This window comes from Lacerta agilis, chromosome 13 (assembly GCF_009819535.1).
Source record: "Lacerta agilis isolate rLacAgi1 chromosome 13, rLacAgi1.pri, whole genome shotgun sequence".
In the NCBI taxonomy this organism is placed as follows: domain Eukaryota; kingdom Metazoa; phylum Chordata; class Lepidosauria; order Squamata; family Lacertidae; genus Lacerta; species Lacerta agilis.
In genome coordinates, this window is record NC_046324.1 from 20,187,726 (window position 1) to 20,201,475 (window position 13,750).

At 39.3% G+C, this 13,750-nt stretch overlaps 1 protein-coding gene across 4 annotated transcripts in view; it reads right to left on the reverse strand.

Moving 5' to 3' along the window:
- The window catches only part of LRRC28 (leucine rich repeat containing 28), a 53,657-nt gene that overhangs the window by 18,950 nt on the left and 20,957 nt on the right, over window positions 1-13,750 (reverse strand). The gene's annotated exons all lie outside the window — the stretch shown is intronic.

Sequence of the window (13,750 nt, forward strand, 5' to 3'; positions counted from 1 at the left end):
TGTGATGTGACAATCTAAAGGTAGAGACAGCACTACTTGAGGGAAGAAGCAGCAGAATGATGAAGTGGTGGGTTAACAGCCAGCAGACATGGGCTGAATTCTTATCTGCAACCAGCGGTGTACTGGAAGGGGACTGCAGTGGGCGGCAGCTCCAGGGACTTTTTCAGAGTGATGATGGCATTTAGTGGAGGACCAGGGTAACTGATGGAGCCTCTTTGCTCCAACAAGTGACTGAGGGCTCATCCATGCTGTCGTTTAATGTACCTCCATTAATTCTCCTCCAAATCAATGCCTTCCCACACTTTCTTCCCCCTCAGTCCAGATCTTCTCATACCAGGGATACTCCGAAAATGAGAAAATCCAGATTGAAAGTGTGGGAAGGCATTGAATGTCATGCGGACAACTGGGAATTAAAGGAGGTACAGGAAGCTTACTATCCACATAAAACGACAATATAGATGAGCCCTGAGCTGATTGCTCATGACAGATTAGTGTATGAGAAGTCACGTAATGAGGAAAATAATGAAGCAGAGCTTGGATACTTCTCCCCTTTGATGGGTTCCTACTTCCTATCGGCAGTTTAGATAGTGTAAGTTTTTTGTTGTCGGATTGTATTTCTAATTAAAAAGTTAAAGGTCAAACTTCAATTGGCTAAAGATATTTCCTTAAAGCTCAATGTATTTTACAAGTTGAACCCAAGCAATCAAAAGTGAGCAACGCTTAGTTCAATGGAACATACTTCCAGGAAATGATATGCAGGATTGCATTCATACTTATCTTGATGAATTGGGTATTATGCTATGCACTGATGCCCTTTGGCGAAGTGCATGCATGTGTAAGTAAATAAATAACATAATGTATCAGCACAGCTGCCTGCATTTTTGGACTCTCCTCAGGGTGTGGCCATGGGGCCTGTCACAATGAATCTCAAAATGTACAACTAGAACACTGCCAGAAACACATGAGAACTGAACTAGAACCAGGTGAGAAGACTGGGCAGATATATTATGAGGTACGGGATAACGGGGGAAAGGCAGAGAGGCCAAGAAGTGGAACTCCCACTGGGTTTACTGAGTGGGAAGGCAGATCTCTGAGTCCACACCTCCATCACCCTTAAGTCTACAGACAATGTTACTCTTAACACTTGGAGGTGGGTATGAGAAAGGAAGTAGGGACAGAAGGACCCTGAAAGGTGACACAATTTCTTAACTTTATAATAAAAACTATGAACAAATATGGCTGAAATAGTGACCCAGGACATTTAAATTCTTTAACTACTTTTCCTTGGCATAACAGGGTTCATGTTTGTAATCTTGTCATGTTTAACCATTACAGGTGAAACTCAAAAAATTAGAATATCGTGGAAAAGTCAATTTATGTAAGCAATTGTTTTCATTAGGTAAAGGTAAAGGGGCCCCTGACCATTAGGTCCAGTCATGTCTGACTCTGGGGTTGCGGCGCTCATCTCGCGTTACTGGCCGAGGGAGCTGGCGTACAGCTTCCGGGTAAGGTGGCCAGCATGACAAAGCTGCTTCTGGTGAACCAGAGCAGCGCACAGAAACGCAGTTTACCTTCCCGCCGGAGCGGTACCTATTTATCTACTTGCACTTTGACATGCTTTCGAACTGCTAGGTTGGCAGTAGCTGGGACCGAGCAACGGGAGCTCACCCGGTTGCGGGGAATCAAACCGCCGACCTTCTGATCAGCAAGCCCTAGGCTCTGTGGTTTAACCCACAGCGCCACCCACGTGTAATATACGAGATAAACTCATGACATGCAAAGCGAGATATGTCAAGACTTTATTTGTTATAATTGTGATGATTATGGCGTACAACTGATGAAAACCCCAAAGTTGAAATTGTGAATTTGGGGTTCTCATCAGCTGTACGCCATAATCATCACAATTATAACAAATAAAGGCTTGACATATCTCGTTTTGCATGTCATGAGTCTATCTCACATATTAGTTTCACCTTTTAAGTTGAATTACTGAAAGAAATGAACCTTTCTACGATATTCTAATTTTTCGAGTTTCACCTGTATGTCGATGTTATAAATAGTTCTGGTCGCTACCTTGCATGCATTCACATATCTGTGGTTTATTTATTTTGGTTTTATTTTATGTCTGTATTTATTCAACTATGGTCTATAACTGTAAATGAACTGTGTATGTTTGTCACCACAACCTGCTTGATAACATTGTATTTTGCAGAATCTCTTGTAAACCATTTTTTTGAAAATTACTACCCTCGCCCCCGAAAAACCTTTAAAATAGCAAAAACAGTTTTTTGAGCCTAAGAAGGTTAATTGAAAGTTTGAATTCCTCCTCCATAAAGTCCAAATAGAAACCAATGAACAATAGTGACAACAGAGCTTGACTGCTTCAGAAATTCCTTTACGAAATGGATGCCATAGGGAAAGGCGATGTTGCAGGCTATCAAGACTTGGCAGCTAGGCTATGAGAAAGTTGGTTGAGCTTTGCAAAGAATAGACAAGGTAGAGTCAAGATGGTATGACTGAGGGCAGGTAACACAGTAGCAAGGAAATGAAAAGAGAAGAAAGGAGGAACAGGGTCTACAGCTAGCTAGGCATGGAAATATTTTGAAGGAGGGTGGGGGAGCCATGAAGAAACGGGGGCAAATGGGAGAAATGTACAGTCACATCAGCTGATGCCGCACAGACAAGAAAAGGGTGGGCAAGCACAGTGCCCCCAAGCTATGCAAATGTGTGGGAGAAAGCCCATACATTTTTATTCTGCATTCAAGGGTCATAAGATTTCAGCTATGTGCTAGCTTTATGTTATGTCCCCCAAAACTGATTTGCTGAAGCTCAGCCACTCTCGTTTGGTTGTGACAACAAAAAGCATTGCAGAATGGGCTTGTTTTTACACAGAGCATAGCCAATGGAAGGAAGGAAGCTTCCTACACAATGCCAAAAACCGCTGACTGGCAAGTAAAAGGCCCAGCTATTTTGAGATACAGCCTCTCCTCTGCCACTAAAAATAGTCTTGTGAAGACTGCCAGGTCCAAATCCTTCAAAGCTACAGTTGGCAAACTGGCAGGAACCCAGGAGCAGCAGAGGCCAAGGTATTTTTCATATCTTAGGGTGAGACAGATCTATTTCTCATCACCACTGCCTCTCCAGCAAGAATTCATATCTGAAAATCCAATCTTCTTCTTCTTATCCTTTGTGTTAAAGACACATATATCTAAAACAAACAGTGTGATCCCTACTTCAGATTACCGTACATTAGGTGGGTGAGGACTGGATTACTACTAAAATGCCCTTGTGCTGGTGGAACAAAATGTTACTGTGGCATAGTGGATTTACATTGTGTTGCACTAGTGAAACTCTGCTAGGCAAGGGGCAAAACATGGGCAGAGCTGGAAGCAGCAGAGCCTAGACAGAATCTTATGCTCAGAAGTTGGCCTTCCACCCAACGCAATAACATTATAACTGGAAAATAGGTGTTGCAAATAATTAAAAACACCATCTCCTTCTGCAGTTGACAATTGGTCCCAGAAGCCGTTAACTATGCAGTAAAGATTCTGGCCACCTTCGAAGTAAAAAAAGCAGCACAGTACAGTGGTACCTTGAAAGTCGAACGGAATCCATTCCAGCAGTCCGTTTGACTTCCAAAATGTTCAGGAACCAAGGCGCTGCTTCCAATTGGCTGCAGGAAGCTCCTGCAGCCAATCGGAAGCCGTGGAAGTCACTTCCGGTTTTCGATTGTCTGGGAGCCTAAACGGTCAACTCCCAAGGCGTTTGAAAACCAAGGTACGGCTGTATGATAAGGATGATGTATTTATTTATACCTCGTCTGCTTCCCTGACAGGGACTCAAGGTAGCTGACAGATAAAAATAAGAACAGCCAAAACATAGGGGGGACCATCATTAAAAAAACAATTAAACATTGATAAAATTAAAACTATATCTAGATATATATATAAACACCATACAAATAATTACAATAAAAATAGCATGGCACCAGCCCTTTAATTAAAAAGCTCACAATATTATTGCTTGTTATTCTATTATAGTATGTTTTTCCTTGCACTGAGGCAAGGCACAGGATGACAGTTAACTGAATAAAAAAGTTCCAACGCAACCTTTAAATTTCAACACCATCCCCTAAAGAAATACGTCCCCAAACACTGCCACCAGCTCCACTGAATGTAACACAAAATGAAGAACATCTGGTAGAAACGCCTTCTCTCAGTAACTCTTTCTCAATGGGGAACCAGTCACATGCAATGTCTGTTGCAATTGCTGACCATCATGCCTCTCAATCCTTATGTCCCTCTTCTCCACAGAAGACACCAACATACCCATAAGAAAAGATGTTCTCCACACCTGCCTCCACAGTAGACAGATGACAAACACATTATACAGCAGCTGCAGTGGACAGGGACAAATCATCTGTCCATTGGCCATCCCTGCTACTGTTTCTCTCCTAGAGCTCTTGTACTTTTGGAAGATACTTGGCAGACAGAAATGTAAACAGGTGAAGCATAAGGAAGTGGTAGGGAACGCTGCACCTGTTACTCCCGTCTGACATGTAGATTTCAGGAGTGCAGTGGCCCTGGAAAAAACAAAGATGGCAATCCCATTCCCCTGTGAAGTTGTTAGAATGTAGTCTACTACTGCATCCTTATGATGGCTAAAAGACAGGGAGTCTTCTCCCACCCAACCATTGTTACTAAATATTTGCATGATGGTGGGAACGGGGTTCCCCAAAACGCCCCATAAGTGTTGGGGGCTTGCCAACAGCTTTATTCCTAGAGCACTAGAGGAGCAGCAGCAGCCTGAAAACTCAAATGTCCTCCTGACTTCCCCTCCCTTGATTGCCACTAGAGTAACGGATCAAGAATTGTTGCTATCATTATGCTCAGAAATGCTGATACCAGGATCTGCTGGGAAAACAACCAGCAAAACTTGACAATCAACCAGGCGAGTCCTAGGAAAACAAAGAAGGCAGGCTTTTTTTGGGGGGGGGTCACATTTATGGCTGCCAGAGCAATACCCCATGGCCATATGCTTTTCACACTGTATTGCTCTCTCTGTGAGGTCCAACCAAGCTGCTTGGGTTGCCTTTCTCATAGTAGTGTGTGCAGTGTTCCTAATTCATGGGGTTTCCATTTTCCTCCATTACAGAATGTTTGTTGCTCTACCATGAATAATACAAATCTTAGCAATGTGATACGGAACCTTCTTTTTCATAATCAACTGAATTCCTGACAAGTGAATATTCTCCAACTTGTGCAGACAGAAAAGTCCTTACCTGAAGATACTTAAATAAAGGATTGGGTGATTTTCTCCAAAAATATATATTTTAATATGCACTGGTGCTGCAGATGTAAAAGATTATCAACAAAAATGGGGAAGGATTTACAAAAGGAAATTCCTTGAGAAATCTGGTCTTTTCTTTTGGAGCTTGAACTTTGTTTACTGTGAGCTCAATGTTAAGAGACAATTGTATAAAAATGGCAATGTAATGGCATTTAACACCTATTAAATTAGATTAGAGATCTTTAAAGTTGGCAATAGTTAACTATTGGTGCTGTGCCAACAACTAAGATGTGTTACAAAGCTCAAGTATTCTGGAAAACAACTGTCCAAGCAATATCAACTCTTACTAACTTTTTGTACTTATAGATCCTCATATCTACTCAACTTTATACCCAAATTTGTTTAAACACAAGGCTGTATTTAATGTGCTTGTGATTACTATACTGGCCTACGCTACTAATTGAAACACGCAGTAAATACATTTTATGTTACAGAAATGTGTTTCTTGCATGAAGTTTTAACTTCTGCATGTTTCAATACATTAAATAAAATTAAAAGAAGAAACAAATATTCTGAGCATTGATAGCGAAGACTCAAGTTCCTGTGCTGTGGGGCCCCTGTCACCTATTGGCTACTGGTAAAATACATTTACCTATTCCAAACATAAAAGTCAACAGCCCAGTGATATAACTAGTGAGATCATATGCATGAAAGGAAAAATGGAAGACATTGGCTGGCTTCTTGCATCAGCTGCAGAAAAACTGCTTAAAAACTCAGTTTGCTTTGTATTTCCTAAGCACTGTTGGAATGTGCTACGCTAGAGACAAAACCATGTTTCCTGAAAGCTTCAGAAAGTTAGGCAAGGGCCTCTTCATAGGGCAGGCTGATAGCTGTCTGATTTTGCTCCAATCCTGCATTTCTGTTTCCCCTCCTCTTCCGCCCTCTGCATCTGCTTTGCTTCTTCAAGTCACTGATATTACAGCAGGGACTCAGCTATACAGCTGCAAATAAAACGTTTTAAGTTTGTTTTAAACGCAATATACAATGTGACACTAGATGGTGATGGTAAGCCTTATGGAAAACTCCATGTGTTTTAAAAAACCCTTTAAAAAAGATTTTCAGAACAGTTTTTATATGTGCGTAGATTCCACCCAGGTTTGTTTTCCATGTCCACAAAGTCACCTACCTAGCTCTATTCTCTGTGAAAACTACCACCTGAGACATCTAATTGCTGATCCAGACTCCTCAGCTGACATGGTTCTTTTGGCTGAAAACATCCACATTCATATGTCAAGCTGAGCGAAACAGCAAAGAATAGCTCTACCTCCTCCAACTAAGGTTACACTGGAAAGTCTCCTGAATTTGTATGGGTTTGCAGAATTATGCACACAGCTGCACGATCCCTGTTCCAGAGAAAGGGGCATTCCCTACTTAGCCCATTGGATTCAGGCAGCTGTTCCCATTTACTTCTGTCTTAGCAACTGCTATTCCAGTGTTTTTCAACCACTGTTCCGCGGCACACTAGTGTGCCGCGAGATGTTGCCTGGTGTGCCGTGGGGAAAATTGAAAAATTCAAGAGAATTACTTTATATATAGTCAATATAGGCACAGAGTTAAATTTTTTAACATTTTCTAATGGTGGTGTGCCTTGTGATTTTTTTCATGAAACAAGTGTGCCTTTGCCCAAAAAAGGTTGAAAAACACTGTGCTATTCCATGGCCCTGATGATGCGAAAAGGTGGATAAGCACAAGATGTAATGGTGATGCCCTCACTTGCTTCCCTTCTGAGTCCCTTTCGCTGAAGAGCACTAAACTAGTGATAAAGCGGGATATCAAATCCAAACTCTTCTACTTCTTCTAAACTTATCAGTGCGAATGCAAACTCAGAATTCCAAGTGTACAAGTTATCTTTACAAGTTGAAGCACAGAACAAAACCATGCTGAATCTAACTATTTTAAGTGTCTATCTGCAATTATACATACACAATTCAATACAATTATAATCATAATCATAAAAGCAATATAAAATATTATTTACAAAGGATACCATCACCATATAGAACCACCCAATTTGATCATTTTTAGGTACATATGCCAATCCTAATCAATTCTCACTGGCAGATTCTTCTTCTTCTTCTTCTTCTTCTTCTTCTTCTTCTTCTTCTTCTTCTTCTTCTTCTTCTGACTATGTTAGAGTGCATACATCTACATTAAAAACACCACCACCAGTGTATTGTTTTGATGCCATAGCCTGGGGCTCTTTATCTGAATTTTATCACAGTGTTCTCGGAAAATGATCAAAGCAACCCTGACAACTTAATATTCTTTTAACTTAAGTATAGCTGCATAACTTCCCCTCTGGTCTTTTGGCCTTTGGCTCAATATGTCATTGGAAGCATCAAAGGTCAGGAGACTCAAATCCTCCAGCCCAGAATAAAGACACAATGAGGGGTAAAGTTAATGTCCGAGGAGGGGATTAAACTATTTACAATGTGTTACAGGAAAGCTCAGTGTTCTTTTATGAAAAAGCAGTTTTTTACTGCTTTGAAAAGTGTATTAGTTGATAGAACAACTACTTATCAAGGTAGGAATAAGCCCTACTTCCAAGATAAACAAATAAAATAAGAGAGATTTACTTTATTCTCGAACTAGCAATAATATCTTCTTTAAGTTTAGATTTGGCATGCATTAACACAGATTTATGTATCTATATTATTTTTTATTTATTAAAATAGGGAATACAGTGGAACCTCGTGTTATGGATGGGATCCGTTGCGGAGGCCTGTCCGTAACACAGAACTGACGCAAGCGATTTAGCGCTTCTGTGCATGCAGCGAAACCCGGAAGTAACCCGTTGCAGTACTTCCGGGTTGCCGTGGGACGCAACACGAAAGCAAGTAACCTGAAGCGGATGCAACATGAGGTATGACTGTCCACTAGAGGAGACAATGGGAATAAGACTTATCAGAATGACTTCCCTCAAGGTACTCTTCCTTTTGCACATAAACTCTGTAAGTGGAGGACTTGAAACCTAATCCTAAACCCATCAATAAATCACACTAGTTGATTACATAACCAATGTTGAATTAAGTTCCCATATTGAAACAAACAAATTAAATTGCTTTTCTTTTGTATATACTGTAATTTCTACCAGACATACTGAAGCTAGGCGATTCTACATGTGAAACAAAAGCAAATAAAAATGGTAAAGCATCATTTAAACAGTGTATCTGAATGTGCTTTCATATCCATCACAACACACACACAAAAACCCCTTTCTATGAACAAAATAATGGAACGCTAAGCTATTTCAGACTTTATAGCGACAAAACAGTCTGCAGCTAGTGTATAGTGGCATTACAGGTTTTACTACGCACTACAAAATACAAGATGACATTAACAAAAGGGGTTTTCAAAAGCAAGATTTAACATGGTGCCACAAGTTGAATCAGGCAAAGAGTTTACAGCACAGTTCCATAAACAGATGACTTCTGAAACACAGGGTAGCTCAGGATTTTGATAGAAAATGGTCTTCTGTTTCTACTGTAAAAAACCTAGAAGATTTAATAGCATTTTATATAGGCTATGCAAATCATTTTAATTCTGCAATCTAGTCACATTTGTTAGTGTTTGCCCTAAGTGTATGTGAGCTCAAAATCTAAAACCAAAAGGAATTACACAACAGGTTTACACACTTTCCATTCAAAGACTCATTGACCACACCAGAAATTATTGAACAGGGTAAAGGGAGGGGAAGCAGATAGATAATTCCTCTACATCATATCCCCTACATCATATCCAAATGGCATTTCAGACCTTTTATTAACCCTCCTTTCCTCCAAGGAGATCAAGGCAGCATACATGGTTATTCCCCTTTCTCAATTTTATCCTAACAACCCTGTCATGGCTAAGTGGGGATTTGCTTTCACTGGCAAATCTGCTAAAAGGAAGATTGGTAGTACAACCAAAACACATGTTGTTGTTATTATTAAACAAATGTCATTATTAAACTGTTTCTTTGTAACGTCTTTATGAACAAAACATACTGGACAACAACATAAACCAAGATCAATGCAGTGGATGCATCAATTTCAAAAATCCCTTAAATCAGTGAAAAAACAGAACAAAATGTAGGGGGAAATATGTACTAGAAACTATGCCAATCTGTGTTTTGCATACTGTCAAAACTGTCAACTAGCTCAACATGGTAATCAAAGTGCATAATGTTCTCTATCAGCAAGCTAAGAAAGCGTTCCCATTCCATCCTGATTTCTGTGGTAATTCAAGACAAATAGCATAGAAGTATCCTTTTTCCTTTCGGGTGTTTTCCTGGCTGCAATAATCTATAAAAAAACAATGTACTAATTAGATACAGCCCTTTGAAAGCTGTATCTCATGTTTAAAGCAACCTACTTTGCTTAGACTACAGCATCGCTTTAAACATTGCAAAGGGCCGGCAAGAGTTAAATGCTCATGTAACAATGTTCTTCTCAAGCCCCCACAAGTCCATTCACTTAACACCATACTCCTGGAAGTGTGCCTGACATATCAAACCCCGTCCTGTTGCACATATTTTTAGGCCTGTTACTAAATTAGGAAAGCGGAGGGAACTGTGCCTGTGCCAATTGTGAAACAGAAAGGGTCAACATCATTGGTCTGCAACAAGATCAGACAACCTGGTGCTCTCCAGATGTTGCTAGACTACAGCTCCTGTCTTCCCTGACCATTGGGTTATGCTGGCTGGAGTTGAAGAGGGCTGAAGTCCAACAACATCTGGAGGGTACAATGCTGGCTTCCCCTGGGTTTACAGCTTCTCTTTTAAGCCAAAATCCTTCCAAGGCTGGCATATATAATCTTTATTGGTGCATGCAGCTGCACTGAAATACAATGGCACACACAGTAGAAGAAAATTAAAGGCTGTAATCAAGATTTCTCACTCCCAGGAATAATCTGCAGCGTACTACTGAAACCACATATTAGAATTACAGATTACTGTATCATTTAACTACCCAACGATAGAACTGGAATATAAAATTGTTATGTTGGACATTTTGAAAAGCAAATGGAAAATGTATTAGTTTAGTCAAGAAAAGGGGGGAGCATTTTAAGTACTACTCCTTCATGACAACATTTCTGAACAGGAAAAAACCAGCAACTGGGAAGCATTTTAGAGGGATATTCATCTGCATTAATACTAAACACATATGCTGTATTTCTTGGCAACCAAGGAGGAAAATTCTGATGGGGGTGGGGGGAAAGAAGGGAGTATAACTTCAGTCCCAGCACATTAATAGATCCAAACTACCAATGCAAATTGCTAAGCAAAACAGATTTTGTCATAATGAATGATCATTCCCAGGTTATACAGGTGAAACTCGAAAAATTAGAATATCATGGAAAGGTTCATTTCTTTCAGTAATTCAACTTAAAAGGTGAAACTAATATATGAGATAGACTCATGACATGCAAAGCGAGATATGTCAAGCCTTTATTTGTTATAATTGTGATGATTATGGCGTACAGCTGATGAGAACTCCAAATTCACAATTTCAACTTTGGGGTTTTCATCAGTTGTACGCCATAATCATCACAATTATAACAAATAAAGGCTTGACATATCTCGCTTTGCATGTCACGAGTCTATCTCATATATTACATTCCAGTAGCTAATGAAAACAATTGCTTACATAAATGGACTATTCCACGATATTCTAATTTTTTGAGTTTCACCTGTATTATTAATGCTTACAGTGATGAACATATAGTTACAACATGCTTTGCATGATTAATGGTACAAGGAAGGATGAAATTAGATGCAATACAAAACTACAGGATTCTATATTTAGAAGTGGTATCCTTTGATTCTTAGGTCTATAAAATACACTGTTCTGAAAATAAGATTCACCTACTCCTTTAGATAACCAGATAGGTATTTTAAAATGGAAAAAGTTTTACCTTCATGACTACACTCAACATAGAAGCTGACTACAGGAAGCCTGTAAGACAATTTAGTTTCGGTTGAAGGCAAAGTATAAGGCTAAGACACTGTGTAGGATATGCAGAGTAAAGTTTTGAATAATGTCATTCATTTTGTTTAAGGAGAGCAAAAGCTTCTACCTTCTCCTTCCAGTCATTTCGGAGAGTTCATGAGCCTGGGAGGTGGCTATGCTTGTTCACATCACACTAAACCATGGTATTTTGTGCTAGGTTCAGTCTGTCCACCCCCTGTTTGAAAGCCTGCATGTGTAGGAAAGGACACCCAAGAAAGGTTTGTGACCCCGTTTGCCCCACAACATGTAAAATGTGCTTTTCAAAGTTATGCACAAACTAGCTCTTTGCATCAACCCTCTTCTTTGCACGCATAAAGACCTTGGGGGTACAATCATGGGCAGCTCATCTCAAGTTCCCTGTACTTAATTATAACCAATTGGGCTAAAGGCATTTACTCTGAAGTAGCCTAGCTAAATTCTAGAGTATGTTGCTTCAGGACTGCTTTCAAAGTCCTATTTTCTTAAGGCAGTAATACAAATAGTATTTGAAAGGCAACTTTACCACAGAATGGCTTGGGAGCTTAAGTCATTGCCAACTCTGCTTAATTAATTCACTTACCATAAAAGTTGGCAAAACATGAAGCTTTTCACTTAGTAAATCTATAATTAACTGTTAATGTTTGCTGAGTAAACATAAGCCTATATTTAATTAAATCTTACAGTAAGATGCTATAACCTGAAAGTTTTATAAGCAACATGCTTCTGAAACAAAAACTTAAGAATTCCCAAATCTTGTTAGACATTAAAAAATTAACTTAACTTTATTGTGCTTATAAATAAAACCAGTATATGTTAATAAGACCTAGTTGTCAGAACATTCTTTCAAAGATATGAGATAAAGAAAGCATAAAGCTTTTTTCACTTGTAACAAAATCTAATCTTGACAGGAGCATTGTCTGCAGCAATGGAGTATTAAGACATGAATGTAGAGTTATGTCTGAAGTTGCCATGTCTTTCCTACATTTCAACATCTCTACTAATTAACGTGAGAGTCAGAATGGAATAATCCCTATACACAAAGGTCCCACTGTTGGAATGCTCATTATCCAAAATCTCAGTTATCTGAACACAAAGAATTATACCCAAACCTTGGCACACAAACAACTGGTTCAGATATCCAAACAGCTGGAGTTTGCACTTATTTACTTAAGTTTGTTCTTGGTATGAGCTTTCGTGTGCATGCACACTTCTTCAGATACACTGAAACAGAAGTCACCAAACCCTTATATATAGTGAGAGAGTGGGGAGGGGTATTACTCAGAAGGGTGGTGGGAATACCCTTCTGAGTAATACCCCTCCCCACTCTCTCACTATATATACGGGTCTGGTGACTTCTGTTTCAGTGTATCTGAAGAAGTGTGCATGCACACGAAAGCTCATACCAAGAACAAACTTAGTTGGTCTCTAAGGTGCTACTGGAAGGATTTTTTTTTTTTTTTTTTTTACTATGGCAGACCAACACGACTACCTACCTGTAACTGGACTTATTTACTTGTTTGTGTTTTGTTGGTTGGAAGCAGCCATATTGGCCAGAAACCATGGAGGGAGGGAGGGAGGAAGATTGGACAAATCAGTTTTTCCTTTGTTTGGCTTTTTCACAGGAAGCCTGCATATGTCACTAACAAAGTCGTATAACAATATTAAGCAGCAACCTAACCAAAGATTAAATAGATCAGCTGATGACAATTATTCATGTCTTAGGCTCCAGGGTCAGCAGGGCAAAGTTAGCAGGACTATACAGCTGAAGGCCTGTTTTATGTTGCCAAAGGATGCTCAGATTCTATATGAGGTTGCTGCATCACTCATCAGTTTCATAATATAGAGGAGTAACATGCAGTTATTCTACTGAGGGCAATGAACATAATGCACATCAAAACCTAAGTAAGATACAGTACACTCAAGTTGAGATAGAATAAAAACTCTATTTCTCGTTCCAACCAGAGAAGAATGGCTAATGAAGATGATGGACTACGCCGAAATGACGAAAATTGACTGGGAAAATCAGAAACCAGGAAGAGAAGAATTTTAAGAAGGAATGGGAAAAAATTATAATGTATTTAAGAGAACACTGTAAACAACTAAAAACTTTGGCAGGGTTTGAGTAATGCTTGTAATGTACGAAAAACTATGGAAAAAAGGATTATTTTTCTTTAAAAATTAGAGAAAATAAGGGAAGCAGTTGGGAAAAAGATTGATAATGGTAACCATGGAAGGGCGGAGGGAAGTCAATGGATTCAGGGAATCCTAAATGATTATGTGGATGATTTGTTTGAATTTAAATTTGTTATGTAAAACTTATTAAAACTTATTTAAAAAAACAACTCCATTTCTCCTGGGGAAACGCCCACTACTCTTTCTGAAATCTGTATACTATTTAAGCTAGTAGCCAGCACCATATCCCAGGAGATCAA